This window comes from Dysidea avara, chromosome 10 (genome assembly GCF_963678975.1).
Source record: "Dysidea avara chromosome 10, odDysAvar1.4, whole genome shotgun sequence".
In the NCBI taxonomy this organism is placed as follows: domain Eukaryota; kingdom Metazoa; phylum Porifera; class Demospongiae; order Dictyoceratida; family Dysideidae; genus Dysidea; species Dysidea avara.
Window position 1 is genome coordinate 21,777,859 of NC_089281.1, and position 12,888 is coordinate 21,790,746.

At 36.5% G+C, this 12,888-nt stretch overlaps 1 long non-coding RNA gene across 1 annotated transcript; it reads right to left on the minus strand.

Annotated features, from left to right (window-relative positions):
• Window positions 1–1,763: 1,763 nt before the first annotated feature.
• On the minus strand, window positions 1,764–7,851 carry LOC136236489 (uncharacterized). The gene is made up of 6 exons (XR_010692146.1): window positions 7,721–7,851; window positions 3,591–3,798; window positions 3,375–3,544; window positions 2,486–2,673; window positions 2,246–2,431; window positions 1,764–2,194 (listed from the first exon to the last, which is right to left on the minus strand). It is a non-coding gene; the product is annotated as an uncharacterized lncRNA (long non-coding RNA).
• Between the last annotated feature and the right edge of the window lie 5,037 nt (window positions 7,852–12,888).

Sequence of the window (12,888 nt, forward strand, 5' to 3'; positions counted from 1 at the left end):
TTTTTAATGGAGCACATTTCAGGGGCAGATCCAGGGTTTTTTCTCAGAAACTGGTCAAATATATTTTCAGGCATTTTATATTAATTTGCAAAGGTTCAGGTTGAAATACTCTAATAGAGCAGTCAACTACCCTAATAGAACAGTCACAATTTGTATTTCTAAAAAGTTACTTAGTTCACTAGTACCAACACTCTAGAAGCATGCCCCCAAACTCCCAAAATGGAATCCATGTCTGTTGTATGTTTCAAACTTCACATCTCTTAACTCTTTAGCCTGCTCCTGATGTTATGCCAGCAGTCAATCAATTCCCAAATGTCAGCTCTTTCAAGATTTTATGGTAAAAATTGTTACCAGATTTAATCTCAGAATACATAATTTTCAAAACTTTCCTGGGGAGCATGCCCCAAAATCCCGCATGCAACAGAAAATTTCTAAACCGGTCACCAAAACTCTTGGAGTCACCTTTGTATTTCTCTAATTTGTTTACCTATAACAAGAAATGTTGCAGTTAGTACTTAATTTGATGATTCATAGCAACCATTGCATTTCTTATATTTACACATGGTGGTTTAAATTAAATTCTGTTTATATAGCTTATCTGATTGCAATGTTGTGCATAGAGGATTTGACAGTTCACAGTGCAGCTAGGGGATATTCAGACTGATGCTGATGTTATACACTAAGCATTTGCTAACTCTGTTAAATACTACCGCTATATAAATGCCATAAATAAATGATATTTATACAGCTATAGTTTGCACTTTAGACTTTGAACACCCCTTATCATATTTCACTTGCATCATAAAATATTTAAATAGTAGAAAATTTTATGTCCAAGTCTTGATAAAAGGTGCTATAGTGAAACTTCAAAGACTGTGAGATGTATTTCAAAGGTTCCAGCTACAGTCAATAAGCTTTGTGCATAATACCAGTGCAAGGGCTAAATGGACTACTGTTGTAGTTGACCCAAAGATGTACCATTCTTTCACAAAAAACCAAAAATGTGGACTTAATAGTATTACAGAACTTTCTGCTTTAAGCTTTACAAAGTCTCAAATCAACAAAAATTTTAAAATATATAGGCTATGCAGTAGTAAAGGTTGAGCTGCTTTCTTGCACTACCAAATGAAATGGCTGAACAGAAATATACTAATACATAGTACTGCATTCACTGTATGTAATTACTGAACATGTTTATTTTCTATATACCCCTCATTTTTTTCTTGACTCACCCTTCACAATCAACACTTATATTCACTATAATACGTACTTAAAATAAACATTTTACAGATTCAGATAATTAATTCAGGTACATATACGTCTATGCCCTGGTTTGTGCAGTTTGTGTTTTCACGTATACATAAGTTTGACAGTATAAAGATCTAATTAACATTCCAAATTCATATTTGTTATGACCCCTAACATCCTCATGTTTTAAATAAATGCATACATAAGTGTACCCCTATATCTACATCAAATTCTACTGTTTAGCATGATTTTGTGCACACCAATATATTGAAAGTACTTTGCTATTTATAAAGCTATATAACAGTATATACTTGCTGTAGCCTGATGAAAATTAGCTTGATTAAAGTAGCATTTCACTTTGGTTTAAATTTACCATGTATATAGTCCATATTTAAATTAACTTTGGTGAATTTTCTTTAATTTGCCAAGTTCATCAAACTTCGATACCACCAAACTTTCATAGTGTAAGATATTAGCATTTCAAGCTGATGAAAATATAATCAATTTAACTGCATACATAATGCATGACATGTGTGTGCTTGCTTACAATATACATATATAGTTCTATGATGATACACACAATTAAGGTGCAGTCCTATAATTCACAGTCCTATGATTTTACAAAGGTATAGTGCAGATGAAAAAGAGCAAAAGGATTATGAATCACTTTTACACTGCTCACAACATGGCTTCTCAACTAGTCGGTAGTGTATAGCAAAGGTCCAAGATGTTCAGGTGTCATAGTTGCACTATACTCACAACAGTTCTTTTCACAAATTCCTAAGTTATCAAGGTGATAAAATCATTTCAAGCATATGAAGTATGGACACCCAGGACCGCACATCCTAAATGAAACAGGCTTAGTATCCAGGCACTTATTATCATCTACTGTTATATTTCCCATTTTGCATTCTAGCTTTCTTCTACTCTCGCAATTTTTGTTGCACTAAAATAAAATAAAAGGATATTTTTTGTACTTTATTTGTGTCTTACCTACTTTACTCCATGGTGACGTAACCCATTGTGGGTTACACCCTGAAGTTTTGTAACAGCTCCGTACATATGATGGCTTTGTTGAGGGATCACACTCTACCTGATCATCATCATTGGATATTTCTCTATCATAAATACAATACACACTTCTGTATTGATTTCCTTTCACATAGCAGTCGGGTGCTTCACACTACAAATTAATTGTAAAAACACTGGGTAAATATTACAACGAACAGTGACATACTGTTGTATTCCATTCTTGTACAATCCATTTTCCACTACAGTGTACCCCACTGCAATTTCTTTGTTCCACTGGCTTGACGTATCCACTATTCTCAAAGCACATTCTGTCCTCAACTACGTACATATTCTTCCATCTTCAGTGCAGTTAAAATTCCTGATTTGAACTCCATTGCCACATCTCATAGAGCACTACAGGAAGAAGATGATATGATTGCTTGTTGAGGAAAAATAGTAAGAGTTCTGTTGTATTTGTATTATGAACTCTAGAAAATAGATAGATTGAAGGCAAATACGTTGGCATGATATTAAACTGGAACAATGGAATGTTATACACCAGCACAATTTTAGTATACATTTTTGGTTAATTCAGAGTTTATACAATCTGCAGCTTGATTCTTGCCAATAGATCAGCCATATTAAACAAAACAAATGTAACATCTTATGTCAATTTGACCACATATAGGTTATTTTTGATAGTCAGGTTAACTTGTCCCAGTAAAGTAGCAAAGCTTAAATTAGAAACATTTGTAAGTACTGATGACACTGGATCATAGGCATAATAGGAAAAGGAAATATAAATAGGTAAATGTTTGTTCACATTCAACTCAAGCCAAAAGTGCTATTCTGTATACAGTCAAATATGTGGCAGGCCTACAAAAGCTGGCGTTTGGTAAAAAAACTACACTAGTTACCTCATATGATGGTATATGACTATACGCATCTCAGTGCAAGAGTAGAGTATCTACATTCTGTAACTTGTATTACACAGCCAATTAAAAATTTTAATAGTGGCTGAAAAATTTTTATGGCCATAACATAATGACTATGAGTTATGAAAATGTGCCCACATTCTTGGCTTTTACAAGCCCGCAATACAACTATTAATTTACATTGCTCCAATCAGATGTAATCCATTTATAGGTGCATGAGTGTCCAGTACAAGGACGCTCAACAGTAGGTTTCATCAACAAACTGCAATTGTTTTGTGTATCTTTCTTCTGTGAGTATCCATACAGGTAATGTTCCTTCTTTGAATTCCATTCCCACAACCAGAAGAGCACTAAACACAGTAAAATTATACATGTTATAGTCATTGCCTAACTTACCATGCTCCATTGTCCACTGTCCCAATGATTATGACAAGGGTGAGTGTTACATGTATGTCGTGTTGCTGGTTTTGTTATGTTATCACACTCCCCTGGAGTTAGGACTGGAGCTAGTTCAAGACAATACATGTGTACACAAGTAACATTGCTCCTCTTGTGTCCTCCACTACAACTCTTTGAACAAGGTGACCAATCAGTAACTTGCCATCTAGATGTGAATATTTCTTTTTTGATATGTTTGTGACACTTTTTTACATCATACTAAATGCAGCTATGCAATATGATGGGAAGATCTGAATGGAGCAATGGGGATTGGTCTCCTTAACCTATATATTTTGTTTCCTGGATAAAGGAAAGCATTTGCACTAATAACACACTGCAAACTCATTTTAAAAAGTGTAACCAATGGATGATTAGGCTTACAATTTGCAATTTGTATGTGAAAAGAAATAAGGATATTTTATGCCAAAATCGAATAAAACAGTCATATACTCTAACAGAACATTCAATTGATAGTATATTTTGATAATACTGCCATAATTGTTTTTATAAAGGAACATTCAAAACCATCTGGTACAGGATACTCATTTCTTAGGTAAATGCATACATTCAAAGCACATACTGAAACAATCAAAATGCCTTCTAATTCAATCATGGAACAATGGAGTCCTATTTTCATGGTATATCATATCAAATGTAACTGTACATGTGCTTCATGCATCAAGTATTATCAACCCTGACCATGATAACGAACAGCTTGTGTATCATAGAAGTTCATCCTTTATTCTCTTCAAAGGAGAAGTCTTAGAATAAACAGTATTTTTGTCAATAAATTTCTTGCCCCCACAGGTTGCCTGTGCCCCTTCCCCTAACAGCATCCTCTAGATCCACTTATAAGCATAACAGCACTGGGTGGAAAATTCAGTAGAGAAGAATAAAAAATCCATTGATAAAAATACTGTGTATCAAGACACTACCGTGTGTCGTGCGGCCCAAGAAGCCGGCGCACCAAACCGTGAGTATATTAACAGGAAGAAAGAATACACGATTTTCACACCTATGTAGCTCTGTTATCCCTTATCCAATTACAACCAAATTTGCTACCGAAGTGTCGGCCAGGTAGGGGAGTCTACATACCACATTTGAAGAAAATCGCTCCAGAGATTTCCTAGATACGAGCGGCAAAAATTTCGTTTTTTTTCTTCTAATTCTTTTCGCACACTTTGCAAAATCCGCCATAAAACACGAATTCATGCTCCAATTGGGCTGAAATTTGGCACACGTAAGGGGTGCTCATTACAGCAAATCTCAGTACTAAGTTTGGTAGGAATCCGATGAACATTCACGGAGTTATGACTGATTATTCGCGTAAAATAAGGTCGAAGGTCTGTCACGCCCACAGGGCAAACCCCTTGAAGGAATGAGCTGCAAATTGCTAAGTAGATGGAGTAACTATCGTAGGAGTGCCTTTTTGTGGTTTGAAAGGAATCCAAATAAAGGCTATCGAGATATGACACAAAGCCCAACCTGTGACACAATTACGCGATTGACTTTTATGAATAAAAAAACTACTAGTTTTCACGCCTACCAGGCAAACCGCTTAGAACAATGAGCTGAAAATCGGTGTGTAGCTGGAATATTCATCATAGAAAGTCCTTGCAGTAGTACAGAAGAATCGGATTACAAACCACTGAGTCACGATTCGAAAGCCAACTACGTGTAGCAAATGCGAGATACTCTAATAGAACAGTCACCTTAATTTTTATTTTTATTTATTTATTTAGCTTTACAGCATGCGTGCAAGTAAAATCAAAATTGCATGCTGAAAGTATGCCAGCAACAGGTGCTGACATCCAAGGTGAAAACAAAAATTAATAAATAAACAATTTTAGTTACCGTTAATTACAGAATTATAGTTACAGTTCATTGAAGTTTACAGATATAGGCACACTGGAGCAGCGATGACATGGACAAAGAAGGTGAAAAGTGCAGGCTCGATCAGAATTGAAATTATTGTAAAAATGAGTCCATAAGTGTTGGATTAATTGGCGTTTGATAATGTTAGTTGGTAATGAAATGTTAATAACTGGGAGGTAGTTGTAAAGTCGTGAGATTCTATTGAAGTAAAAGTGACGCTGTACCGCTGATGTTGTTCTAGGATGGGTTAGCTTGTGATGTGTCCCTGATCTAGTAGAGTTACTGGTAAAGGTAATATGGTCTCTAATTTCAAAGTTGTCTGATGGCGATTTCAATGATTTTATTAAGAACATAAGGTCATTTATTTCATAGATGTACATTAGTGGTAGGAGGTTTAGTTGTTCCAGTCTGGATTTATAGGTAGAGGTGTAGTCATTTAAAATATACTTAGTTGCTCTTCATTGTATGCGTTCTAGTGATGTTATGTCTTTTATTAATTGCGGTCTCCACATTTGTGAGCAGTAGATTAGTTGGGATCTTACTAATGAGATGTACAAGTTTTTCTTGGCTTCCATACAATTGGTTTTAAAAGTTCTCCTGATAAGACCTAAAAATTTATAAGCTTTTGCAGAAATAGATGAATAGTGGGCTGTCCAGTTGAAGTTACATGTGAATATTACCCCAAGATCTTTGTGGTGTGATAAACGAGGGATTGGCTGTCCATTAATGCTAATAGAGCATTCAGCTACGTTTCTAACTTACTCCATTATAGAATTATATTACATTGCAAGTTATTCTGTAGGGAGTTCAGCTACAACCAGTTAATCTTATTGACAATTCAGCTACAAGCAAGTCACCCTGTAGAGAGTTCAGCTACAAATATATTGCTGTAAAGATTCAGAACATTACAAGTCACACTGAAGAGAGTTCAGCTATAAACACGTGTAGAGAGTTCATCTACAACAAGTCACTCTGTAGAGAATTCAGCTACACACAAGTCACTGTGTAGAGAGTTCAGCTACAAAGAACTACCCAGTAGAGAGTTCATCTATATAAGTTAGCTACCCTATAGAGATCATCTACAAACCAGTTCTTTATACAATGTTCAGCTGCAAGTAAGTCACTCTGTAGAGAGTTCAGCTACAAACAAGTCACTTTGTAGTACAAAGTAGTCACCACGTAGAGAGTTCAGTATCCAATCAAAAAACCACCCTGTAAAGAGTTCAGCTATACAAACAAAAGATAAAATTATCTCTAGAGAGATCAGCTAGAAACAAGAGAGAGCTCAGCTACAAACTTAACAGATCACACTCTAGAGAGTTCAGCTAGAAACAAGCCACCCTGTAGGGAGGTCAGCTAGAAACAAGTCATCCAGAGATCAGCTAGAAACAAGTCACCCTGGAGAGAGATCGGCTAGAAGAAGTCACCTTGTATTATTATTATTATTATTATTACTAGGACCGCATCACATACAACCAAGTACATACACCAACGTGACAGCCCCCCGGTGAGGCTATTAGGTGGTGAATGCATTATCCCCAAATCATCTCAATATGTCACAGTAGTGACAGATATAACACAATAGTGGCATCGTAACTAAAGGCCACCAGTAGCTAAGTGCCAGTACATCATTGGTGTGGTATAAATGGCACAGTGATGTGTACAAAGTATATGTATACAAAACATACAGGAGAGAACTATACATTATTGCAGTATTGTATGCAGCAATACATTATAGGCAACATCACCAGATAAAAATTATTAGCCAATATACAGCACAGCATATCCAACATCAACTAGAGCTACATAGGGTTCATCAGTGGTGTAGCAATGGCACAGTGATGGGTGACACACTATAATTATGCATACACAACTTGCAGGAGAAAGCTACACAATACTGTAGGAGTATGCAAGCCAGATGAACCAGATAAAGGAAGACAGCCAAGCCAGCCAGAGCCTAGAGGTAGTAGCTACGCCAGGTGAAGGCAAAAATATTAAGCAAGTATTGAATTGCCTGACACCAACACAAAGAAAGTTCGCCATGCCAGCTGCACAAGACAAAATTGTTTACTTGTATTTTATATGTAACTGTAAGCTTATTGTAAAGAGCGTGGCATATGTCAGTTTAATGTTTTCTTGTATTGTTTACTACGTGAATGAATCCACTGGCAGCTGGCATGGAGACTTGAGATGTTACAAACATAAAAACTTACTTGTAATCTTCTTGTTTACACAAGTGGCTTCTGGCTCTCCTGCACGGGCATCACTAATCTTCTTCGCGCAATATGTAAGTAATTAAGCAAGGGTGTGGTACTGGGCGTTATATAGAATTACACGTATGGTCAAGTCATCAGCACAAATAGGAGCGACGATTATACGTTTGTGCCTTCATTCACAGGCGAATCTATCCCCGGTTAGTTCATGTCTCTAGGCCTCGTAGTTTTCTCGAACATTAATTATTAATTATTTAATTATTTATGACGTAATTTTAACCGCGTTTCGTATTATTCTTAGTACTTGGTTGTATAATTATTTTTAGTATTTATACAGGGAAAACAGCATCAGCCGAAGAGGCTGTTTTTCAGCTGTGCCCTGTGAAATTACATGCAATCAAACAACACAAAAATATTAATCATAGTAGTACAGCACACAAAACAAAAATAAATTTACAAAGAACAAAATAATGATTTAAACTGTCTGACAGAGGTGGCATTGTACAACATAGCAGATAGACGGTTCCATATCAAGGTTCCCCGATACCGTAAAGATCTCTTGCCATAGTTGGTTCTGATTCTAGGAACATACAAACGGTGGGGATTTCGTCCAGAACGACCAGTGACATCAGTAGCATACGAAAACTGTAGAGAGTTCAGCTACATGTAGAGAGTTCAGCTGCAAATAAATCACCCTGTAGAGAATTCAGCTAAAAACAAATCGCCCTGTAGAGAGATCAGCTAGAAGAAGTCACCTTGTAGAGAGTTCAGTTACAAAGAAACCACCTTGTAGCGGAGAGTTGGTGGAGTCTATTCTACGGAACGGAATGATGGACTAAACTACGGAACGGAATGCTTTCTCAAATTGAAGCTTGCAGCTTACCATTGCTGTACAAGTTATCGGTGGCACTTCCAGCTGGTAAACAAACGTACCCCAAGAAAGATAAAACGAACCGGCTTAAGGATCGATTGTGGGTTCTTGCTGTTTATCTTCGGATGTATCAAGTAGGGAACTTAATGCATGACTTGTTTTTGCTAATATGTGAGTTGTTTTTGCTTACTTTGACTTTAGAATGTACAATCTGGGGCTCAGCCTTTCTAATAGGCATAAATCCGGCAGTATGTAGCTACACTACAAAGGAAACAAGTATGGTGACAAGCTGAGTCAACTGTCAGGCTAAACAGAATCTAAAGGAATTTTGTGCAGTGTGTGAGGAGCAAACATTCAGATACCTCAAGGAGGCTATATTGTGTGAACATCAATGATTCATTAACAGAATAGTGGACTACATAATGTCAGATATCTTAGCCTGAGTAGTGAGTTGAATCCAGGATGGGGTCTATTTTACAGAATGGAATGTTTTCTGAATCAAAACTTACAGCTTGTCTAGCCGCTATCATTGCTGAAGTTGCATTCATCCAGGAAATGGAATAGGATAATAATAAAATATTAATAGCTGTTTCATGCAGTGCATTGTTCTATTACCTGATATATCAAGCAGGTCTCTTCAATTCATTTATTGCATGACGAAGGCAAGTTTTGTTACTACAATACAGTAGCTGATTGGATGTCAGTTGCTTCTGGTGATCTTGACAAGATAAATAGTTTAGAAGACCACTCAATTTCTTCAGTTTCAGAGCGTAATATCCACAGAGAAATTAACTAGAAAGTTACTGGTGACAGGAAAAGTCTAGGTGATCATGACTTTATTCAGTCTAATAAACAGAATATATGGTTGATTGAGTGAGGTATCACTTTCAGAATGTTCAGACAACCAGCGATGAGATGCACGCATGGATTCATTGAATTTTTGTTACAGTTGGAAACATTAAATATCCAAAAGCAAACTGACTGTATAATATTAATTCACTTGCTTTATATTTTAGCCTGTATACAAATAATTAAATTTTTCTCAGTCCTAGAATAAGATGGGAGAGTCTTTGTTTACCTATACTGTACAACTTCAAAGGAAATGAAGAATAAAATTAGTGAAACCACAACAAGGTGAATTACAGATTTAAATACTAAATATGAATTAGAGCCTTTAGATAATCATTGTTCCAAAGCAAAATCATAGATGGAAAAAACAAGGACTGGTGAGATCTTGGTTATTTAGTGACAGCGGTTGGAGATTAAAAGGGTGGTAACTTCTTGTTCTTGAATATGTTGCAAAGTGGAGGTACAAATCAAAATGGGATATCAATTTCATTATGAAAAATTTGTATACTTAAATAATCTAGCATTACTGTATTCATTTATCCTCCACTTAAATATGCTACAACAGTGTCGGTACATTGGCAGTCTACCTTGAAATCTCAACTCTAGAGTAGATCCAACACAGAGCAGCCCACACTGTAACAAATACATGTGATACCACTGTAATTTCATGGACCAGCTGGACTGGGAATTGCTTGAAAATAGATGAACAAATTTAACCTGTTTTGTTTGAAGTGAAGCATGTGAAATGTTACACTTAAGAAATCCTAGGATTCTTAGGTGGTATGTAATTAATGCAAGTGTTCCATTTCAGGTCTGACTAGATACATTGAAATTACACACAAACACATCTTGGTCCAAATCACATTTGCCTGGTGGCTACGGGCATGGTTTCACATGTATAGCTAGGCTTATAATTGAGATTTGGTTGATCTTGGAGTTTTGGCATTTGACCTGATTCAAGACTAGCAGTCAGACACATCCTTGAATTTGTGCAACAGAAAAAATCAGTTCACTATTGAATACAGCATTATAGTCCACTGCACCGGCTGTTAATAACTCCATGCATACAATTCAGTGATGTTCGCAGAATATAGCCCCTTTGCGATCTGCCAAAATATTTGCTCCTCTCACACTGCACAAAATTCTTCAAGTTTTAATTCAGCTGGCTCTTTCCTGTTATCAGTGTCTTCCTGCTTGCTTTAGTTGTACACTGACATATGACTTGAAAAGCCGGCCCAGACTGTTTTCTAAAGTCAAAATGAGCAAACCAGCTCACATAAAGTGCCCTTCTTGGTATATCCGTAGATGAACCAAGGATGAACATCACTGATACAGCTCATCCCACAATTAATACTTCGTTACTAATGACAACCAACAAGAACCCACAATCGATCCTTTAATTCTTTTTATCTTTTGTTTAATCACCCACTGGAGGTGCCACTGATAACTCGTAAGGGTAGTTTCAGCAATGGTAAGTTGCAAGCTTCAATTTGAGAAAGAGTTCCGTTCCGTAGTTTAGTCCATCATTCCGTTCCGTTCCGTTCCGTAGAATAGTCCCCACCTAGAGAGTTCAGCTACAAAGAAACCACCATTTAGAGAGTTCAGCTAGAAGAAGTCACCTTGTAGAGAGTTCAGCTACAAAGAAACCACCATGTAGAGAGTTCAGCTGCAAGCAAATCACCCTGTCGAAAATTCCGCTACAAACAAATCACCATGTAGAGCGATCAGCTACAAGAAATTACCTTGTAGAGAGTTCAGCTACAAATAAACCATCATGTAGAGAGTTTAGCTGCAAACAAATCACCCTGTAGAGAGATCAGCTAATAGAAGTCACCTTGTAGAGAGTTCAGCTAGAAACATGTCACCCTGTAGAGAGATTAGCTACAAAGACACCATCCTGTAGAAAATTCAGCTACAAACAAGTTACCCTGTAGAGAGATCAGTTAGAAACAAATTATCTTGTAGAGAGTTCAGCCACAAACAAATCACCCTGTAGAGAGTTAAGTTACAAACAGATAACCCTGTAGAGAGTTCAGCTAGAAACAAGTCACCCTGTTGAGAGATCAGCTAGAAGAAGTTACCTTGTAGAGAGTTCAGCTACAAAGAAACCACCATGTAGAAAGTTCAGCTGCAAACAAATCACCCTGTAAAGAAATCAGCTACAAACAAATTGCCCTGTAGAAAGATCAACTACATACAGATCACTTCAGCTAGAAAGTTCAAACATGTCATCCTGTAAAGAGATCAGCTAGAAGAGGTTACCTTGTAGAGAGTTCAGCTACAAAGAAATCATCCTGTAGAGAGTTCTATTACAAACAGATAACCCTGCAGAGAGTTCAGCTAGAAACAAGTCACCCTGTAGAAAGAATCCTGTAGAGAGTTCATCTACAAGCAAATCATCCTGTAGAGACTTCAGCTACAGTTCAAGTCACCCACTAGAGAGATCAGCTGCAAACAAGTTATCTGTAGGGAATAATTGACATGCAATAAATATATGTATTATATATATAATTTGTATATTTACTGATAAATCAGAAATAGTTAAAATATTTTAAATCTGCTTCATCTTTTTCTTCTTCCTGTGGTAAAGAAAAAAGATAGGTTAAAAAAGCCCCAAAGCCGGCCATAGGCTGGCTTTGGGGTATACAAATGCAAAAAGAAGTGAAATCTAATCCAAAACAACCAAGCTGTAAAAAAAGAGTGTGGCCCTCATAAAGGCTATGGTGAAAAAATATGTGAAATACAAGATGGTGGCCAAGAAATATAGATGTGATGGTAGGTTAATGGTAAAAATTTTAATAACAACAATTCAGGTGAATTTTGTGCCGCTCGTACTTTTTTCACCATAGCCTTTTTGAGGGCCACACTCTTTTTTTACAGCTTGGCTGTTTTGGATTAGATATGTACATAGTGCAGAACACACTTTAGAACTATTGTGTTATCTATCTAACCTATATAGTACATGAGACACACAAAAATTGTTTTATTTAAGTATTGCCTGCATTTCTACATGCACTACTGTGTCCAGTGCTAGGAGGATTGTTGTCTATGCGTGATGCTATAATATGGCAAGCTCAAGGAGATTATATGGTTTTTCAATTTCACATATAGTGACCATGCCACCCAGTCTACCATGAATCATGGTAGCTAGACTGTCTCAATAGCAAAATCTTACATACATAAATGAGAAACAAATTGGATTTAATTTTAATGTAGACAAGAATTTACAAATGATCATTGCATTTTATGTATTGTGCATATGCATATAAGTATATATGTATGTAGGCATACATGTGCATATACATGTCAGACAAAGCACATTCTGATTATGTTATATCAATAATAGTATATAGTACAAACATGGCAATACATAACCCCATCCCAGGAACCAGTGTACTGTCATAGAGTGGCAAAGCATTATAACACATCATATACATGAGCGGCCTAG